The sequence below is a fragment of the Canis lupus genome, chromosome 29, assembly GCF_003254725.2.
Source record: "Canis lupus dingo isolate Sandy chromosome 29, ASM325472v2, whole genome shotgun sequence".
Classification (NCBI taxonomy): Eukaryota; Metazoa; Chordata; class Mammalia; order Carnivora; family Canidae; genus Canis; species Canis lupus.
The window spans coordinates 18,572,793-18,595,617 of NC_064271.1; the positions used below are offsets into that span (position 1 = coordinate 18,572,793).

The window sequence follows — 22,825 nt, forward strand, 5'->3', positions numbered from 1 at the left end:
CCAAAATATGTATAGAATTCATATAGCTCAATAGTGCAAAAAATATTTTTAAATGGGCAGAGGAGCTGATAGACATTTTTGCAAAGAAGATATACAAATGGCCAAGAGGTGCCTGAAAAGATGTTCAACATCACTAATGATCAGGAAAATGGCAAATAAAAACCACAATGAGATAGCACCTCAAACCTTTTAGAATGAAAAGTTAAAATGATCTTTCACAATATACACATATATCAAATGATTACATTGGACAGTTTAATAATGCCATGTTACATGTCAGTTATATCTCATAAAACTAGAAAAAATAAAATTCCAAAGCTATTAATTTAGAAGGAAAAAAGGAATATGAGTAAACCGAAAAAATAGGTTAGAATAAATCATCCAGACTCAAGTTTATAGAAGAAAAGATTTTTTTTTTAAGATTTTATTTATTTCTTTGAAAGAGAAACAGAGATAGTGAGATAGTACAAGTGGGGAGGAGAGGGAGAAGGCTCTCTGCTGAGCAGGGAACCCGACTTGGGGCTTGATCATAGGACCCCAGGATCATGACACTTAACCCACTAAGCTACTCAGGTGCCCTTTTAAAAGCATGGAAGAGACAATAGGGAAATATGATAGAGTCTAACAGCTATGTGCAGTTCCAGTCCTAAAAGAAGAGCAATAACGTGGTACGGAAACTATTCAGTGATAAGAATAAGAATTTCTACACTGAGGGGGAAATCAAGTCTGAGATTCTAAAGCATATTCCAATAGCTGAAAATCAGTAGTGCAGGCATCAGAATTATAAGTCACTATATGTTTTTTTTTTCTTCTTGTTACATCTAACAGTTTCGGTTTATAAATTTTATATGTATGTATTTGTTTATTTGTAGAGACAAAGAGCACAAACGTGTGCAGGGTGAGGGGGCGTAGGGACAGAGGGAGAAGGAAAGAGATTTTTATGCAGGCTGCACATTCAGTGGGTAGCCTGACTTGGGGCTCGATCTCATAACCCTGAGATCATGACCTGAGCTGAAATCAAGAGTCAGAACCTTAACTGACTAGGTACCCAGGAGCCCCTATAAATCTTAATTCATGTAGAGCATAAACACACATGACTGTTATACCTTCTTGATAAATTTCATCTTTTAATTTTTAATCCTGAGCTATCATGGTTAGTCCTTCAATGCTTTTCATTCAGAAACATTTAATTAGTGATTATTATCACCACTGCAGGTGTTAATAGCTTTATTTTTGTCCATTCATTTTGAGTAATTTGTCTGTTATGTGCATCTAGTAACGACAGAAATGTAACTGATTTTTTTAATTGGATTTTTAACATGTATGCCTTTTGATATAAGGATTTAACTCATTCAATTTCTTATGTTTATTGATATGTTTGACTCTTCCTTGTCATATATAAATTTCATTTTCCTATTGATAGTTTGATTATTCAATTTGTTTTATTCCTTTTGTTATCTTGTGGGTTTAAAACTATGTGTATATGTATATTTTTCTCCAGTTGGTACCCGTAATTTTTATAAATGAATTTTAATTTGTCTTTCAGTATCAAGGATTGAACTATATTTGAGCTGCCCTTTATTGAAACAAGACAGTCATCTTATTACCTGTCCTCTTCACCATATTTAATTGAAATTTAGTTCCAGATTGGTTTTGTTTATTTGCATTTGCATAATGTCTTGACCAGTTTGGACACCTTTACTTACATTGTATTGAATTGCTGATTTACATTGGCAGAGATTGTTTAGATATCCCTACAGGTTTTCTTTGCTCAATATTTTTTCTTTTTTTTTTAAGATTCTATTTTTTTAAGATTCTATTTTTATTTATTCATGAAAGACACACCGAGAGAGAGGCAGAGACACAGGCAAGGGTAGAAGCAGGCTCCACACAGGGAGCCCGACGTGGGACTTGATCCCCGGACTCCAGGATCACTCCCTGGGTTGAAGGTGGTGCTAAACCGCTGAGACACCTGAACTGCCCAATACTTTTTCTTATATTGCATGTCTCACTCTTTATTTTTTTAATTTTGCCTTTCACCAGATTCTTTTGTTGAATAATTTTGTTCAGAGACAGTATGTACTTTCTAAGTGCCAGTACATCTGAAATAGTATTTTATGCATATGTACTGTTTTCCCTTAGCATTTTGAAGACTTTATTTATCTTTATCTTCCTGCATTGTGAGTTTCATAGAAATCTAATGAGAGCTTTAGTCTCCATGGTAGGAGGCTTGCTTTTTGGCTATTCTTTTTATTCTCATTGCTCAGAAATTTCAAGAGATCTGCCTAGCACATATGTGAAGTTATAAATCTTTCTTAATCTCAATGTAATTTTTACATCTTGCCTTTGATTGTCTTCCCCCTAATCTCTTGTCCTGAAACTCCAGTTGAGTGATACTAGCCATGATTTGCCCCCATCAATAATCAAGGATATAACTTCTTCTCTAGGACTTCAATGCTTTACGTCCACCTTCTGAAAGATATCCTTTTTTATCGATGTCCAATTCAATCTTTGTCTTAGCCAGCTTAAGCTGCCGTAACAAAATATCATGAACTGGATGTCAAAACAACAGAAATTTATTTCTCACAACTCTTGAGGCTAGGTGTTTGCAATCAGGGTGCCAGGACAGTGAGGAGAGGGCCCTCTTCCAGGGAGCAGACTACCGACTTCTCTCTGTATCCTCAAATGGTGGAGAGCAGAGAGGGGAAGCAAGTCTCTAGTAAAGGCACTGATTCATCCCATCATGAAGCTGCACCATCAAGATCTGAATTAAACCTCATTACTTTCCCAAGGCCCTATCTCCTTTTGTTGTGTGTTTTTTTTTTAATTTAAATTCAATTCAACTACCAACATATAGTAAGTACATCATTACTTTCAGATGTAGAGTTCCATAATTTATCAGTTGCATGTAACACTCAGTGCTCATCATCTGCCCTCCTTAATGCCCATCACCCAGTTACCCCATGCTCCCACCCTCCACCCCTCCATCAACCCTTAGTTTTTCCTATAGTTGAGTCTCTCGTGGTTTATCTCCCTATCTGATGACGTCTCATTCAGTTTTCCCTCCCTTCCCCTATAATCCTCTGCACTGTTTCTTATATTCCACATATGAGGGAAACAATATAATTGTTTTTCTCTAGTTGATTTATTTTGTTCAGCATAATACCTTCTAGTTCCACCCATGTCATTGTAAATGGTAAATATTCATCTTTTCTGATGGCTGAGTAATAATCCATTGTATATATATGTACACCACACCTTCTTTATCTATCGATGGACATCTTGGCTCTCTCCAAGATGGCTATTGTGAACATTGCTGCTATGAACATTGGGGTACAGGTGCTCCTTCAGATCAATACATTTGTACCCCAAAGGCCCTACCTCCTAATACCATTTTACTGAGGGATAGTGCTTCAAGGTATAAATTTGGGGTTTGGCAGGGACACAAACATCCAGTTTATAATAGTCTTCAACAATAGACATATTTAGCCCTTCTATTAAACTTTTAATTTTGGCCATTACTTTTCAATATATATGGAATAATTTATAGAGTTGTCAATCACTCTTTTTCATAGCAGTTTGTTTATATTTGATGTATGTGCAATCCTCTGGTTTTCCCTAAAAGTACAAGTTAGGTGGGGTTTTTTTTTGGTTTTTTAATTCTTGCGATTTTTGTTTTTTGCATTACCATTAGGTCTATTCCTTGTGGGGTCATTGTTCTAATGTCACCTCTGTTCTTTCTCTTCATATTATTGGCTTTTACTTCTGTGCTCCCTCATCCTCTTTTCCGTGCCCCTCTGCCAATAGCCTCACATTTAATTACCCTGATAGAGACCTCTTTGTAATTGTCTCCAAATTCAGCATTTTCCTGGAGTTTTGACAGGAAGCACTAATCTCCCCTCTATAATGATCCTCTCTCTCTCTCTCTCATAGTTTTTATGTTCATCTGCCTTAATCTCCCAGAGATATCTCAATATTTCAGATGCATGATGATAGTCTTATTTTTTTCCCATCATGCCATAATTCTGGATATATTCTTTTCATTAATATACATTTCATCTTAACTTTTTCATAGAATTTTGGCAGTGAGAGATGAAAGATACAAACACATGAGTTTACTTGGCCAAATCGAACCAGAAGATTTGAATTGCTTTTCCTCAAAAAAGCCTTACCTACGTCTTGCCTTTAATATATGCAAAACTAAAATATAGTTGCTTCATTTCCTGGGGAAAAAAAAAGTGTTCCTTCTACTGGCTAGTCTTGATATCCTTTTTAAAAGAAAACAAGATTTAAAACTTGCTACCTCTAAGCTTTTAGGAGCAGAAATCATTTTTGTTTTCCTTTAGTGAGCAGTTCTTAGCAGAGTATAAATTGATACATACTTTTAGAAAGACTGTTTCTTTAAAATCAATAAATTTTATTTTGAAAAAATAATCTAGAACTTCAATAAAAAATGTTCCCTAGAAATAAATAAAGGGATCCCTGGGTGGTGCAGCGGTTTGGCGCCTGCCTTTGGCCCAGGGCGCGATCTGGGAGACCCTGGATCGAATCCCACGTCGGGCTCCCGGTGCATGGAGCCTGCTCCTCCCTCTGCCTGTGTCTCTGCCTCTCTCTCTCTCTCTATCTGTGTGACTATCATAAATTAATTAATTAATTAATTAATTAATTAAAAAAGAAATAAATAAAAATATGTGCAGATTTTTCATTTTGTTTTTTTAAGTAGGCCCCATGCACAGCATGGAGCCCAATGGGGAGCTTGAACTCACAACCCTGAGATCAAGACCTGAGTTAAGATCAAGAGTCCCACACTTAACTGGCTGAGCCACCCAGGTGCCACAAAATATGTTTTTTTTTCCTCTTTGTATTACACTATTTTCCAATATTTTTGGTGCAATATACTCGATTAAAAAAAAAAAAAAAAGTTGAGCCTTTCTGGAGATACCAAATAAAACTAATGGTGCTACACTCTACCAGTGGAGATCCTGAATATCAATACCTTGGATTTCACTGACATTCACATTATAACCTAGTGCAGGAAGACCAACTTAGGATTGATTCATCAATACAGACACAATGAGTTGGAAGCCTGGTCGAATTATTTATCATCAGGTTTTGTGCAAGTTGATCAGTGAGTGGCAGGAAGTTTAGATTTAATAGAAAGTATCAGCAAGGAATCACTGTTACAGACATCCTTCTCGTGACCACCTCATGCACTCCCTTGTTAAGTCACCTAATGGCTGTTACTTCCATGAGAAAGATTACCTTATAGGATTGATGCTGCTGCCAAGCACTGGCAGGTTAGGCAGGCAGCACTCAACATTTGCAATTTGTAGCCTTTTTGGAAGGAACCTATGGGACTGAGTTTTAGGTACCAGGCCCTGAAATCAGACTACGAGTGGCACTCTGACCCATCCCAGTTCAAATCTGCAGCCTTTCAGTTTCTCACTGCTTGTTCCTCGTTAGGATTTTCACCTAAGAGACAAAAGCATGTTTTTTCTTAAAGAAATGTGAGGCCCTGGTTTAAAATGCTATAAGACTATTAATCATGGACTATTATTTTTCAAACAAAATGTAGTAGTCTCTTGTCCCTCTTGCGATATCTATTTCCAACGAGCATTAGTCATTTGTCCTGGGATTTTTCCACAGTATTTTCCATGAGCTTCCATATGTTCTTCTAGTTATTTAGTTTCTTGTTTTTTCCCCTAGTATTTTATGTAAGGAAAATTTCTCACAGAAGACAATATGTACCTTAGTTTTGCAAAGTACTTGTAGTGAGCACGTGGGTTACTGAATGCCTAGCTGCATATTTGCAGGGCCTGTTTTGTTTTTGGTCTCAAGGACTCTTCATTAACATAATTTAAGGATTTATATTTGGAAATTTTATCTGGAAATTTACAGTAAACTAGCAACCAGAAAAGTTTCACATTAAACTTGTCTTTATTATTTCAGTTTTTCACTGTATTTCACTACTTGTCTGTTTAAAGAGAACAGATCAAAAAAAAGAAAGAAAGAAAGAATTGCCACACTATTATTTGCTTTTAGAATTTCTTTGAGCTTTATTAAGAAGCAAAATGTTTGTTCCATACCGACCACTGGCCTTTTTACACTGGCAAAAACACAGACTATATTACAAAAACAAATTTAGATTGAGTGAAAAGTAGTGCCATAAAGGGCCGTAATGATTTTATCATTATCAGTGTTGCAACTGATTAAAAACAGAGAGATTGATTGGTTCCTGGCCTTCATTTTTTAAAATTTTTTTATTATTGAGAAATCTACAAAACCTCATTCTTTCAATTAAATACTCGTTTGGAACTTTTGAAACTGATTTGAAACTTAGGATTTCTGTCCTGTGTTTAATGTTTTTCTTCTTTGTAGTACCTGGAAGGCTTCATAGGTTATATTTTCTTATTTCTTCTAAAGTAGGAAACTCTTTTCTTTATGTGTTGCTTGTACTATTCATTTCCATTTGCTAAAAAGAACTCTCCAGGACAGTAACAGCAAAAAATAAGCACCACCAACAAAACAGCACTTGGGTAATGAAATGCATCTAATTTCATATTTATCTAAGCCCAGAGATCACATTTTGGATTGCTGTGTCTCCAGTTAAATGACTGGAAAGCCGGATTCATCAGAGGTGCAGATATTGTCTGCTTTCAGCATTTCTGCCCTGGAAATATGACTTTAAAAATTGGCAATGATGCTTCATTCAATACAACAGCAGGAGAGCTTTGCTCTGAATAGGGAAAACTTTATAACAATTAGTGCTATAAAATAACGAGGACTGCCTCCATGATTCATAAATTCTATGTCTCCAGGGGTGTTCAACAACCCCTTATTGGGAAAATTGTAGAGTTAAACAAGACAATCATTAAGTATCTTCTGTTATTTCTATTACACACTCACCATGCTTGCAGTGGAAGATAGAGAAGATAAAGATGTGAAATATACACTCAACAGTCTCACTTCATGAGCTCAGGGAATTGACTCTCTCATCTGATAGATGAGACAAATAGAATAATAGGTTCCATGCTAATATCACTGGTAGTGACCAGTGTTCTAAGATTTCAGAAGTACCCAGAACCAATGTGAAGTGTAGTAATCTGGTTAGTTTTTAAGTAGAAGCTAGAGCATTGCCTGGTTCAATAAAAATGGTGGAGATTAGCTGGGCAGAATTGAAGAAACCATCTTCCAGGTAAAATAATACAGAGTAAAGAGGAGGGAATGAGCATTGTGTTCAGAAAAATCTATTGGTGTAAATTGGGAACACAGAACCCTTGGATTATTTTGCCTCAATGTCAGAGGCAATGAAACTGACTGAAACAATTTCTGAAACATTCATATTTGAAGACTTCTCAAAGTACTGCATTAGAGCTAACCACCCTCTAGAGTCTACCCTTTAGCCTCACCCCCTGCCCCAGACCCATGTCATAAGGGTATAACTACCGCCATTCATATTCATACAGGTTCATTGATCTCTACATAGAATTTAAGAAGATTCCAATACAATTTGCCTTGTCATTTTTATTGTGTAATCATGTACAAAATTGTTGACAGCATGAATGAACACAAACCAAAAGAAAACAATAAATAATTGCTGAATGAGTGAATATAAGGTGTGATTTTACTGTGTTAAGGAAAGGAAGTCTTTGTCACCAAAGCTTCAAATTCCCCTACCTCAGTATGATCAAAACACAATGGCAATCATCCCCTATGACTCTTTGTAATTTGAAGGATTAATTAGCTATAAAATGGTACATTGATATTTTAAATACAGGAAAAATGCTGCATATCCGATTATGGTTTGTGGTGCTCTTTTTCAGCTTAAAAAAATAGCTTGTTTTTCTTAAAGTAACTGGCCTTTGAAATCATATTTTGCCGGCCACAAATTGGTGTTAGTTTACATATAAGCCAGACTTCCAACGCTGACTTCAGAGGTTAACTATTGAAGGGTGAGTCAACAGAAGCCTGTGTATAGGAACGCTATAATAAAAAGCAAGTCACAGAGATCAGATTCTCATTAGGAAAACCTCCGTCTCTTTATAATTTCTGTGAAACATTGTTTTGAGTAACCTTTGAAATCCTGATGGGGAAAAACAAACCAGGCTTTGGCTGACATTTACAGCAAAATCGGATCCTTCATCACAACTGGAGGGTGTATAATGAGTGGGTGTTTTAGCATAGACAATGGAGGGAGTTCTTCAAGTCTGTTTTACATCAGCTAATGTTGGCAGGTAATGCCCTTATTGCTGCCACTGTTTTGTTAAGAAGGAAGAATGTGGTGTAAATCCCCTTAAAATTAAAAATAAGGCACCAACTCTCCCACCCCACAACATGAGTTCATTCCACTAAAATGACTCCTTTTAGAATGGTTAAGGAAGGTCTCAGACCCACACCTTGCTCCACCCAATTACTGGAAGTCTTTTATTTTTTTTTCCCTCTGTGGGCTTCATGGTGACAGCCTTAGAGTGGAATGTGAATGCCTTTTCTATAGCCTAAGTAATGAATCATACCAGATTTGTGAATAATGCCTAGGCTCAATTTGAGACAGAGGCAAACAAGCCAGAAAAACCAGTGTCAAGAGAACTTGAACTGAATCAGACAAGGTTATTTACTGTCAACATTTGAATCAAAGGCAGCCCCAAATCCAAGGTGAAAGCATGCCATGCCTAAAGATTACAGTTAGACACGGAATCAAAACCAATTCCTTGTATTTCTAAATCAATATAGCTGTTAACGCTATCTATTTGATTTTTACAAATGTTTGGCTGGCTCCTATCAGGAAAGCATAAATTTGCACTGAAAATGAAGAGATAATAATCAATAGCTTTTGGAGTGAGGAATGAAATCCTCTATATAGCAAGCCACCATTCTAAAACCACCTCTGAAGAATTCCAAGGACACAAGGAAAGCAATTGCCTTTCAAAACAAATGCAATAAATGCCACCCCACTAATTTTAAGGAGCTAGGTTTAATAATGATCTCTAAGTAATTCAAATTTTATGAACTTTATGCAAGAATATTTTGATGTTAAAGCAAATGGTTTATTGTTGAAATTTATGTAACCAAGGCAGGGTTATGTACTTCCATGTCTTCATTTGCAACATGGCCTACGAAAGGCAATTCCTGCTTTCGACAATTAGCACATAAAAATATTTATAATGATCATAAAATTAAAAAGCAAATGTATGGAGGTAATCACTAATTTATTTCTGGTTTCTAGTCTTTTTTTTTTTTTTTAAGGCTTTGATGACTTGATCAATTATTGAGTTCTCATCATTGCAGGTACCTTATAGAACATGCAGAGTGGTCAAGAAGTCAAAGGAAGGAATATTAACCAGGCCTTCTGTTTTGCTCTCTGTTTCATCCTGTCCTTGCAGTCATTTTTATTATCCCATAGAGAGTATTTGTGAGTTACTTTGTCTCAGAGATCCTTAGCCCATGCCTCTTAAAAGGATGGAAAGTTCTCTAGAACAATGATCACTAAACTAATAATAACTACCATTAATTGGGCCCCTCATATGTTCAAAACAAAATATGAGCAATCTATGTACATGGTTGTATTTATCTCTCACAAGTATCCTTAGAAGTGGATCTTATTATTATGCTCAGTTGATGATGAGGAAACAAAATTAAATGAATTACTTAAAAACAGAAAACAAGGTGATGAAATAAGAGACAAGGTTAGGATCTAACCGAGGCCCATCTATTTGAGGGCTCACAGTTTTAACGATTACACTGTATTGACTACATATTGCTATACTATCTCATTGTTTGAGGTGAGCACAAAAATGATATACATGAAAGGTGTATACTCCAGACACAGGGTATACTTGAGATAGTAAGGATAATCCAATTTGATGAGACTAGAAGTAATATGTGGTATACATAGAAGAAAGAGAAAAAATTAAGGGTTTTGATATCTAAGGTAAGGAATGACTAAATTAATTACATGAGGGTATGAAGAACTGACCATAAATCATCTATCCGACTTTTTCCGACCACAAATAACAGAGCATTTATTAACTACTGTGTGCTATATGTCACCATGGAAGATATAAGGACAAGTCTAACCTGCAAGCACCAGGGAACAGAGAATAATTCGGTAATGACTTCAGAGGGGAATAAGCACACTGATAACGACTTTTGAATGTGAAATGTGATGTATATGGTCTCCACTAAACAGACATTAGGTAAGAAAGAAGAAACTACAAGCAAAGAGAATCAGTACAAATAAGATTTAGTGAATCCAAGCATGAATAGGATGGAGGACCCAGAACCAGTTGCTGGAAAGAGAGTAATTTAAAATGGAGACATGTGCCCAGTAGTCAAGAAGTGGATCTGAGACATGCTAGAAAAAGACGAAGAAGCAATTGTCATTTCGTAATTCCTATATAGGTTGAAGAGCTTTTATCTACTGTCCTAGTCATAAGAACCAAAATAAGTAAAGAAGTGGATTGAAAATAATTGTTCCAACAAACACTTCTTGACCAAGCACATTTCAAGGCACTGTGGGCCATGCTAAAATGAAATGAATGCATCACACAACCTAATACCAAAAAACAAACAAACAAACAAAAAAACCTGATTTAAAAATTAGCAGAGGACTTGAATAGACACAATCTACATTTTCAAGAGGTTCCCATTCCAGTAAAAAAGAGACCAAAGACACAAATTATTCTTCAGGGTGTAATGGAGAAAGTGCCACAGACAGGTCGGAAGTGTAATGAATGCTCAGAATTATTTACCAAGACAACTGGAAGGTAACATAAAAGGGCTGATATTTGAGCTGTGCTTGAAAGAAAGGGCAAGATTAAAGGGAGTAGATGATAGGAGAGTTTCCAGGTAGAAGAAATCAGTAAAGTCAGAAACACCAGGAATAACAGATACTTTGAGTGAAACACAATTCTGAGAATAAACACAATTTCTGAATACATGTTTGGGAAAAACAGTCAAAATTGGAAGTATATGATAGGAATTGATCTGGAAGTGCCTTAAATGCTACTGGACTTCCTTTGGCAAATAATTGCCTCAAGTCATTCCTTAGAACTTGATGTAGAAGAGGCAAGTTTATCAGAGAGTAGCAAACTGCAATTTATGCTTACAAATAATTAACTCAGATGTGCTTTTCAGCTAAAAGCACAACTTTGAGTAGCTTGATCTGTATGAATATGGAAACTTTAAGGAGATCCCAATTTGTGACAAATAGATAATGCTAAGCAGCAACTAGATGAGACTTTTAAGAAATTTAAGTGTGAAAAATACAGTTCCAAAACCTGAAGTGTGTTAATACATACAATTTAGTGTCATGTCATGTGTAGATTCAGAGAATGATGAAAAAATATTTGGTAATAAATGGATCCCTCTCCCAAAAGGTGAAGAAATATATTTTCAGTTCAATTTGAGGAAAGCAGAATAGCAGGGATCTCAAAGTAAACATGAGTAAAACAGCAGTCCAAATAGGATTTTCATTGTATAGTAAAAAAAAAAAAAAAAGTGGGCAGCTCTGTTTTAGAAGTAGATGTGACTCTATAGAGGTGTTTATATGTGTATGTGAATTGAATATACCCTCCTACAGCAGGACTTCTCCATGTGCTGAAATTGTTTTATTTTGTAATAACCATCTCACTGTGGATATCCAGCATGCAGAGAATGGAAGCCAGATGTTTACATGAAGTCCAGCCAAGGAAAGATGTCCATAACCAATTATTTTGACTATTTATATATAAGAAAATATGAATGGTCCGTAAGATAAGACTCAAAGTTAATTGATTTAAAGAACTATATAGCCACATAATCCAAGAAACTAAACTGATAATTCCCTTTATTACTGCCTTAATTAAATCATTAGTATTATAATTTTAAATTTTATGCAAAAGCAATTATTAGTAAACATTTTAAACTTATATTCTAGATGTAATATAGTCTTTCAATAGCCATTCTGTAATTTAAAACTGAGGATCCTATAACTGAAATTAAACCTGGATTTACCTTTAAATTAAAGTTCAAATTTTACAAATGCTTAATTCAAAACTAGCTCAATTTTATTCTTCAGGTTTATTTTGAAAGCAAAAGATGACAGGGTGTATTAATTGACATCAGTAATACTTTTTTTCTGTAGAGATATTATACTATCTTCACCATTTTTAAAAATCTCCTCAAAATATGTCACAGTCAGCCAAAAAGAACAGCCATTGCACTAGCTTGGGTATACCACAGCAACAAATACAGTTTATTGTACCATTGCTTTCATTGCTCTATGATACCGAGTACCATTTGCTGATTCAGAATTTGCAGTTAAAATATCTTACGGGCAAAAAAAAGGGGAGGGAATATTTTAGTAACAATGTGCTGGCCCCATAGCACAGCATATATCCTGTCAAATCTTATTTAAAAATCATGTTTTGTACAGTATACCAGGTAATGTATTGGATCACAGCAACAACAACCACCAAAAATTTTTTAGTTCTTTGATACTCTGATGGGTGGAACTAGAGGACATTATTCTAAGTGAAATAAGACAGTAACAGAGGATCAAATGCTGAATGATTCTACTTATTTGGAGTTATCTAAAATAGTCAAGTTCATAAAAAAAGAAATTCAAGCAGTGGTTGCCAGGATCTGGCAGGGAGGGGGGAAAATAGGGAATTAAATTTCAATGGGTATAAAGTTTCAGTTACACAAGATGAATACATTCTAGAGATCTGCTATACAACAGAGTATTTATATAGTTAATAATATGGTATTGTGTACATTAAAATATGTGAAGAGGCTTGATTTCATGTTAAGTGTTCTTCCCACACACAAAAGAACACAAAGAAATTTTGGAAAATGATTGGTATGTTTAGAACCTGGATTGTAGTGATGGTGTCATGGGTGTTTGCAATGTCCAAACTCAACAAAATATTAAATATGCGCAATTTTTGTATATCAGTTATACTTCAATAGAACTTTTTAAAAAACAAATTATCTTCTGGAACAGCAGAAAACATAAGACAAAAATTGTTTTCTTGTCCAAATACAAACTGCACTTTGCTAATTTATCTGCTTATTTGATGAACGGTGCAAATGTAAATTTTGGCAATTTCCATTTAGTCTATAAACTTCTTACTAAAGAGAAGAAAAAAGGTCTTACTTACAAATTCCTGCTTACCTAGCATACAACATTGTTAGAAAGAGATATGATTTGCTTGCTGGTGATATTTAAGTTTACATAATGACCATTTTTGGTCACTTTTCACTTTCTTCAAAATGTGCAGAAGCAATTTTTTAAAGATTTTATTTACTTATTTGACAGAGAGAGAGCACACATGCACAAGCTGGGGGAGGAGCAGAGGGACAAAAGCAGACTCCCCACTGAGCACAGATCCTGATGGGAGGCTCTACCCCAGGACCCTGAGATTGTGACCTGAGCTGAAGGTAGACGCTTAACTGACTGAGCTATTCAGGCACCCCTGTGCAAAAGCAATTAATAAAATTTTGATTTTGCAGAAATGAAAGAAGTTCCTTTCTTAGACATTTGTCTACAAAATGGCTCTTATTGCTAGACATTAAAAAAAAGGATGTTTAAATGTGGGCCTGCTGTAATATATTTCCAAAATATGGGACAAGAAAATATTCCCTAATTTGGAAACATATAGAGAATGAGAATACAGGAAAAGATAATAGTAAAACATAAATTTCTATACTGGATCTCCAAAATTATTTGTTGATCTTTGAAGAGGACATAAGGAGCCTAGAAAAAATGTGAACTGATTGAACTTGAGTTGTTCAATATTACCTGTTAGTTGTTAAACTCACATATGGCAAAAAGTTACTTGCTTCAAGGATAAAAGACAGCTTTAGAGTTAAAAAAAAATTGTAAGCACTGAAGGACAGTCAACATAAGCAATTTTCAACTTCTTTACTGAAACTGTAATTTCATTTCACAAGTTTAAATTATGTATGTCATAAAAATAATAATAAACAGAGACACCTGGGTGGTTCAACAGTTGAGCATCTGCCTTCAGCTCTGGGCATGATCCCGTGATCCGGGATCAAGTTCCTCATCAGGCTTCCTGTGGGGAGCCTGCTTCTCCCTCTGCCTATATCTCTGCCCCTCTTTCTGTGTCTCTCATGAATAAATAAATAAATCTTTAAAAAATAATAAAAATAAATATTTGCCCTGAGAAATAAAGTTATAATTTAGAATGATGTTCACTCTGCCTCCCAGGGTTTTAAAATGATGGACATTTTAGACGTTGGGAGCCTACATGATGTATTTGCAAACCCAAAGGCCCCAATTGACAAATGACCAGTCTACCAAAACAGGATATAGACACAGAGATTTTTTGAGATCTGAAAATTAATATTATACAAGTGTAAACTTACCTGCTGTTCCTATGAAGTCAAATGCTAAGTATTCCATGCTCAAATGCTTTTTGTTGAGAGGTGATTTAGCTTGACATCATCACATTGGAAGGACACCAGAAATTGGTGTAATCTGGGCTTGATTAGAAGTGCAAGTCAACACACATTTTTTTCACTCTGTTCAATTTACATAAAAGAGAAGAACCTCCTAAAGGTTTCAGGCAGTTCAGAAAGTATTTTTGGCAAAAGAAATAAAATAATAGAAATATCCTAATGTATCATGAGTATGAAAAAAGTTACTAAAATATTGTTGTATTTTTCTCACACATATCACTTTTAGTAAGTCCTAATATTAATCACTCCTAATTGCCACTGTTTACTAATCTTACTTTAGCTTTGTTTAAATAATAGCATTTATATCATAAAGGGTATATAAATAATACCTAACTTCAAATAAATGCCAATTTTTATAGCACATATGAGCTTGATTATTTATCATATGTTATATCGTTTTATTCTTTTTTGTTTGATATGACTGTGTCCCAGATTAGCTCTCTAACAAGTTGGTTAGAGATGGAAATCTGAATTCTGGTTCAGCCTTTTACTAGCAATGTAGCCATGGGCAAATTAGGTAACTTTCCTCAGCCAAATACTCCTCATCTTGCAAAATACTTATAAACAGTTAATAGCCCTTTAGAGGTTGTCAGAAGGGTTAGAGATGATAGACTGTCCTATATAGTAAATGATCAATAAATATTAGCTGCTTTTTTAGGTATAATTGTCCCATCTGAAACTATAAATCCATGAGGAGATCTGCCATGAGATTTTATTTTCCCTTATAAAGTTCATCTTTCTTGGTTCTGTGGCCTCACGGTCCTCAGTTTGCTTCTTGTCCAAGTCCTTCTCCTCTGAGCTCTTGTAATGTTCTGTGTGCAGATTTAAATTTGAACTAAGTCGTTTCTGACTCTTTCTCTGGTCAATTTTTTAGCCCATTTGCACGATTTAGTTGTCCAAATTGATGTACTTCTTTTTTTTACATTTCTGAGTACTTTCCATTCATACCAGTTTCTTTCAGAGGAAAAAAAAAAACTATTATCTACTTCTTATTCTACCACTTGGCATACTCAGTTTGCTCTATATTGTCAACCAAAGTTGGACTCAAAAGATATCCATACATCATGGGCAGGAAAGTACTGAAGGCTGGGAATTACCGAATGACTTCTCTTCAGGAAAAGCAGTGATTTGGGGGAAGAGTTTTTTGAAGCATGGCCTTTTGTTTCTCAACTTAAGTGTGCTACCAAGAAACATTTCTAAGTGGGAGAAACAGGAAAACACCAGAGAGAGATGGTCAGTTTGTTTCCTAAAGGGATAATTTTCTAGTGGCATTGTGCCAGGAACTAGTTTTTCCCATAGCCTTTTCCCACCCATTCAACACAGTTGCAGACTGTGTGTAGGGTCAGTGTAAACTGTGTCATCAGTCAGAGAGAAGCCACACTGGAGAGAAATGTGAGGTTTTGGCTTGTGGTTAGCGTGACCATGAGGCCAGACTGGTGGGTGGAACCAGAAGGTTCAATGTGGTGTAATCAGAGGAAGGCAATGATGTGACCAATGCAATCATTTGCTTTAGGACTCTCAGGCCAACACAGGGTCTTTAGAAGATGAGATGGCCTGAAACTTCTCTTAAGGGAGGATGTGGATAACATTTTTTTTAAAAAGTAAACTTTGGAGAGATCAAATAGAGTACACTACACAATAACAGAATCTCCTACAAAAAAGCAAAAACCCTGAAGCAAATAAATAAAATGCAAAAAAATAGCTAGTAACAAAAAGGTATCATATGAATTACTAACCCAAGCCCTTTTCCAAATTTAAATATGTACAAGTCAATGGAAAATCCCATGGCACAGGTAAAACCCTTAGAACGTGAAGTCGCTCTTCATTAAGAGAAGATAGGTTCTTTTAGAGGTGTTGGCTAACCTTCCTGGGTCAAAGGGGGGTATCTTTCTCCAGAGATGGTTGTGGGGGGAGGCACTGGTTATAAGTCTCATTGACCAAGGAATGAATGTTTCTGAGGACTTAAACTCCCAGGTTTTAGAATGTGAATTTTGGGGGGTAGGAAATAAGAGAATCCCAGTCCATGAGATACTGCAGACTTACTTGTTGCTCTTGGAGCCGGCTGCTTCCTTGGGTATTTGGCTGGTGGTGGTATAGAAAAGGACGAATATGAGGAGACATGTACGTAATCTAAAAGACTTCAACACTGACAGATGGGATTTAAAGAATCCAAACATGGGACACCTTTGTTAGAAGTTAGTCTAGAGAGAAAGGGATTATACTTAATTTTGCAGAAAGAAAGAAAGAAAGAACAAATGAGATCTTGCCTTGGGAGTATCAAACTACAGAAGGCCACCATTGTCACATCATGCAGGGTCAGTTTCTAAAGGTGACACCATGTGGCAGCAAGAGGTAGATGCAGTAATAGACTGAGACTAACACTAGCCTAACTCTGATATAGAAGCCAATTACTACCTTATTTTCCATTTTGGGATGTGTAATGCCCTCTGGTTCACAGAAAATCCAGAGGGAAGAGAAGGTACTAGAATTCTTGCTATCAACGTAGTTATTAAATCCATTGATTACGTTGAAAATTAATAGAGACAGGACTATATTTTCATGCCAAGTAGTAGAGCATATATCCTGTCTCCAAAAAATACAGATTGTATATTTTTAGAGAAATCTACATTTTTAATGAACTAGCTTTTGAAGATATCACTAGATCCCCTAGTGTTTCACTGGAATATAAGTTTCATGAACATAAAGAATCCAGTGCTATATTCTTGGAACTTGGGAATATAGTAAACTGTCATATACATGATTAAAAGCTTTGTTCATTGTAATATTTTGAGCTTCATGAATACTAATTAAATACATAGGTTGCTAAAATGAGCAGAGAAAAACTACAAACACATTGGTTCATTTTTTTGCATATCTGAAATAATTAAATATTTTGAATTTATCTAGGCCTAAGAAAATAAAACATAATTCAATTAAATATACCCCCAAATTTATTGGATATCTATATTATGCCAGGTACTGTTCTAAAAAATAATGGAAAGAGAGTTTCCTGTTTTTAAACAATTTACTGGAGGAGATGTACAACCCAAAGAGACATTGCAATTGGTAGATGGACAGTATTCTGGAAGACTGCAGGGATTGAAACAAACTGAAATGAAGGGGCTTATGACAGGCTCTATGGAAGTGGTGACTGAGCAAAGCTTTAAGCAATAGGACAAAGAATAGTCAGCAAAGAACAGGAAAATATCCAGGTACAAAATACGCTCAAAATATGGATAGAGCATCTTGTGTTTTAGAAGAGCTAAAAGTAGCTTGATATAGCAAGAGAAAAGTATGCAAGTGAGGATGTATCAGTCAGAAGCAGAACCACTAGAAGGTAGACAGATGATAGATGATGATAGATGATATGGATGATAGATTAGATAGATAGATAGATAGATAGATAGATAGATAGATAATAGATATACAGATAAATGTAAAATTTAATAATTATTTGATCTGATGCAAGTGTGGAAACTGACTCAGTAGTTTTTGTAGTGCTGATGTCTTTACTGACAAAGATTTTCGTCCTACCATAATTGTTCATCGTATTTGTTGACCTTGGTCAGCATCTGGGTTTTGCCTTATTCAGCCACAGCCACTCATTTTTTTCTCTGTTGCTCATGTCATTTGTCCAAACTCTGTGCCTTCCATCCCCTCCTCCTGCTGTTCTCCTTTTCCAGACTAATATGTCACTGCTTTGAGTCTGCTGCTGTTGGAGAAGACTCTCATCAATCCCAGCTCCTTATTAAGGACTATAATGGTTCCTAAGGAATCTAGAATATATTCTGCATGGAACAAAATTTGAAGGAAGACAGCTGAGTGCCTCAAAAGCATTTATTCCCACTAATAATCACTAGTGGATTGCTATAGGCATATGTTGCTTCTGGTTTGTCATACAATAGAGGAAATGACCATTTTTGTTAGGATACTTGTCTCCTCGTCTCTCAATCTCCACCCCACTCCTGCCAGCTCCTCTGGCATTGGAGTAACCACGTATCCCTTTGTTGATGGTGCTACTCCCAATACCAAAGGTCTATGACTTATTCCCCCAACCCCTACATCTATTCAGTGAGGCCTTCTGGGAATGGTTGGTTCCTGAGGTAAGTAGGTATGCAGATTAACCCAGGTCTTACTACTCACCACCTACCACCACCAGACTTTGAATACACAGATATTTCCCTTAGCCCCTTAAATCTTTACTCTTCAAACCAGAGCCACAGTATTAAAATAGAAATTACTCCTTTATATATAAAACCTCTAAATTCCGAAACGTCTGTGTTGTACTTTTAGAATTCCCTTTCAGAATTTCAATAGAATAGCTCTATTTACCCCCTTCCTCCATGTGGCTTGTCTTTAAAAGCCAACTACTCAAGATTAACTTCAAAAATAAATGAATTTTCCTACCATTACTCAATTTGTTGCTGTGGGGCTTTTTCTTTTTTATTATATTATTATATTATGTCATTGTAATAAATATTATTTTTCGGTATTTTCGTGGCAAGTATAATCTAGCCAGGAAACACAATCTGGGAAATCTCGGGGAAGTATGTTTCAATAACTAGACAACTCTAACAAACTTTTGTTCCAATCTTCTTGGAATGTGACTATTTGCTGCAGTCTTTTGAAGACTATATAAACTAATCTCTGAAAAGTATTGTCATGGAATTTTGGATTGAAGGAAATTTCCATATAATCCAACTATTCACTATGTGAAAGATTTCCTCTTCAGCATAGAAGGTGCTCAATTAATGTTTTGAATGAAAGACTGTGTTGAAATGGATGAATAACTGAACTCCACCTCTGAAACTAATGATACATTTAATTAATTGAATTTAAATATAATAAAATTTTTGGGGAACCCTGGGTGGCTCAGCAGTTTAGCGCCTGCCTTCAGCCCAGGGTGTGATCCTGGAGTCCCAGGATCGAGTCCCACATCAGGCTCCTACATGGAGCCTGCTTCTCCCTCTGCCTGTGTCTCTACCTCTCTCTCATGAATAAACAAATAAAATCCTAAAAATAAATAAATAGATAAATAAAATTTTAAAAATTGTGTTAAAAAAAATAAAATAAAAAAATAAAAAAATAAAAAAATAAAATAAATAAAATAAATAAATAAATAAATAAAAAATTGTGTTGAAGGTGACCTGAATTGATTGATATTTATTAATCCCAATTATTTATACCCATAAACTCTATTATATTTTATTCCCTAAACAATTTTATTGTCTTATAATGAGATAGGTCAATATGGTCAAATGCATGCACACATGTATACACTTCTCAATTTATGTGTAATAGATACAATGTGCCTCTTTTTTAATCCAATAAGTAATCCACTTAAAGACAAAATTCTTAAATCTCCCTAAAATTAAATAAAATCTAGACTGATTTTTCATAAAAGTAAACATAACTCTAATGTAAAAATATTTAAATAACAGGAGTAAAAGATTTCTACTTTCTTAAGAAAGAGCTAGAGCCTTTTAATTTCTTTAAGCATAGCATTTCAACTATGATCAAACCCAGGTTTTTACCACAAAGAAAAGATATCCAATGTATAAAACAAATAAGTTTTTATATATTAATAGCCATTTTAACAATTTTCCTTTCAACTTTTCAATATATGATTCTTCTGGAATGTACAGTCAGGAACTCCAAGCCGTTTTGACATTGATCCAGGAGGTATTGTATATTCTAGATTAAAATGGAGTCGAAAGCCTTTGATACATCATCAAAGCATTTCAGAATCATACACCTCTTCTGCGAACATTTATGTCAAACTTAAAGTAGCATGAAAATAGCTCTTTTTCTCAGTACTACCTCAAAGTCAACTGCTAACAGAACACATATTAAAGAAAATTTGAGAAATAATTTCACTTTTGTGTTTGGCTTTGCATCATTTCTAGTTCACTTTTCTAAGTGTAGTCCTTATATTCCTGCCAGACATCAGTTTCAGCAGACACTCTAGAATTGTGAGGCCCTTGAAAAATTAGCCACAACTACTTCTCATTCTCAATAATTAATAGGATCTTAGGTACACTTGACAGTTTCTCAGAAAGATCTGAAATTACAGGCTTAATTTACTTCCTTTTTTTTATTTTTTATTTTTTTACTTCCTATTTTTTGACAGCTGGAGCCAAAAACGTTGGATGTTTCTCTTCAGCTGCTTTTCAAACTGTACAAGTGGAAAAAGAAAAGACCAGGGAGATTTAGTCCCATAAACAGCTTCCATTTCAACTTGCTCTTTTAAATCCCTTTAGTGAATATAGGCACGGGGTTCATACCAACTGGGCCTTCAAGGCTGTATAATTTATTTTATGAGCGCTGGCTTGTTTTTTGGATATTTTAACTTTTGCTCTTGGCAGGACATACCATGCCAACTGTGTGCAAAAGTAAGTTTGGATCCTAGTACATTGCCAGACAACATTTAGGGATAGTTCAGTTTATTTTTTTTTCCTTTGGGAAACTCTTTGGGACAATTTTGTCATGGTGAGAATTCAGATGAAGTTTGATTTTGAATTGGATCATAATATGATATAAATTGAATCTTTTCTTAATTTTGCTTACCTACATGGAGGTGGATAATGGTGACAAAATGTTCTTTAAAGCATTAATACTTAACCCAGCAACTCCACTTCTAATAATTTATCTTAAGGACGAAAATATGGATAAGAATTTTTTCAAGTAATGTTTCTCATAGCATCATTAATTATAAAGAAAATTCTTAGTAATCCAAATATCCAGCAAAAGATCACATAGCTGTACTAATGTCTGGGGAGTGTGAGTCAGGGTTCTTAGGAAATCAGGAAGCCCATATGCTATTGCTACTTCATTAGTTCTAGCATCTTAGCACTCCATCAGGGAAGAACAGGAAAATTTAGCTCAGTCAAGCTGATGCATAAAATTAACCATTACATGTAACATTCTTCATTTTTATTTTATTCTCCCTCTTCTCAGTTTTTACTTGTCCAAATCATGATATCTATTTACCTCAAACTCAACTTTTCTGTCTTCTCCATCAAGATAAAGGGAAGAAAATTTTGCTTGCTGTAGTAATAATAATTCAGCAGCACAAGGAATTGTTGATGTTGTCTGTTTGTTTAACCCAAAAGTCGTCAGACAATGCGTACGGGCACGAACTCTCTTTTGCTGTAACTTTCTGTCCCAGGAACACTCTGCCATCATGAATCTATTGGTGGGGCCAACACTGCAACACTAAAAGGTCACACATGAAGGCTTTGGAGACACAAACTTTCAGAGTCATAGTTGAGGGATTTCTGATGTGGGTAGTTTATTCATCTGGGAACAAGTGATTTTTGCCTAAGTTGCTGGCATTTTTCCTCCCTTGTCAATGTCTTATCGACTTATGAGAACAGTAACTTTGGGTCATAAGAGAAAAAAAAGCAACTCTGAGCTCAACTTCTAGCAACCCTAACTTCTGCAACTGAAAAAGACTTATTCAAGATGCAAAATCAGCTGAAAGATTAATTATTTAATAAATTATGGGAGAAGAGGATTCTGCTTTTTTTTTTTTTTTTTTTTTTTCCACTTAGGCAGGAGCTGCTGTCATTTAAAGATTGTTCCTCTCAAAGACACTAAGGAATCTGAAGGAACCAGTACTGGTGGACCAGCTGTAAATGGTTAGCATCGATTTTGATTGGTTGATGTTTGAGCCATTGTGAAATGTTTCAAATGTTACTTTTGCATATAAATCAAATCCAAATCATACTCAAGGATGCAGTTTAGCTAAGTCCTTTAGGGGTATTCTCCAAAGCAATGTTATGCATTTTTTTCATCCTGAAATATTGTTACTTAAATTTATTAGATAGATATTTTGCTAGGCAGGTGACAACTTGATAGTTGTAAATCTATTTGGCTTATACCACTTCACAATTTAGAAATAGCCCTGCTCAGAAACCCTTATTTTAATTGTGTATCATTTGACAGAGTAGAAAAATAAGAGTTTAAGTATCAACTCACCCTTAATCAGTTTGCTTTTCTAAATGGCATTTAAGTGTGTCTCCCCTATTATGAGGTCAACAGCAATCATTCCTTTATTTGGAGAAACATCTCAATCTATTTGACCTTCTTACCTCATAATACTGTGGTTGCTATGAAGACATAAATTTGATGCCTAATCTAATTTTTAAAGGGCTTTTATAAATTATAGCACAATTTATGCATGTTGTAAAACCATCACATACACACACACACACACACACACACACACACACTGGTACTTAATTGTATAAAGTATAAAGGAAAATCTCCCATTCATTTTTCTGCCCATTATATACTCCCCACAGGAAGCCACTGCACTAAAGGGAAAATTCAGTAATGCAATTTTTATCAAAGGACATGC

At 35.2% G+C, this 22,825-nt stretch overlaps 1 long non-coding RNA gene across 2 annotated transcripts in view; it reads right to left on the minus strand.

The window, feature by feature from the left end:
* The window catches only part of LOC112678399 (uncharacterized), a 29,642-nt gene extending 7,118 nt beyond the window's left edge, over positions 1–22,524 (minus strand). The window contains exons 1-3 of one of the 2 annotated variants that reach the window (XR_003147541.2): positions 17,998–18,196; positions 16,507–16,664; positions 14,371–14,526 (exon numbers count right to left, since the gene is read on the minus strand). This is a non-coding gene — a long non-coding RNA (uncharacterized LOC112678399). Of the gene's footprint in view, positions 1–14,370; positions 14,527–16,506; positions 16,665–17,997; positions 18,197–22,443 lie in introns of those variants that run through there. The other variant, XR_003147540.3, reaches the window with a different exon arrangement.
* Between the last annotated feature and the right edge of the window lie 301 nt (positions 22,525–22,825).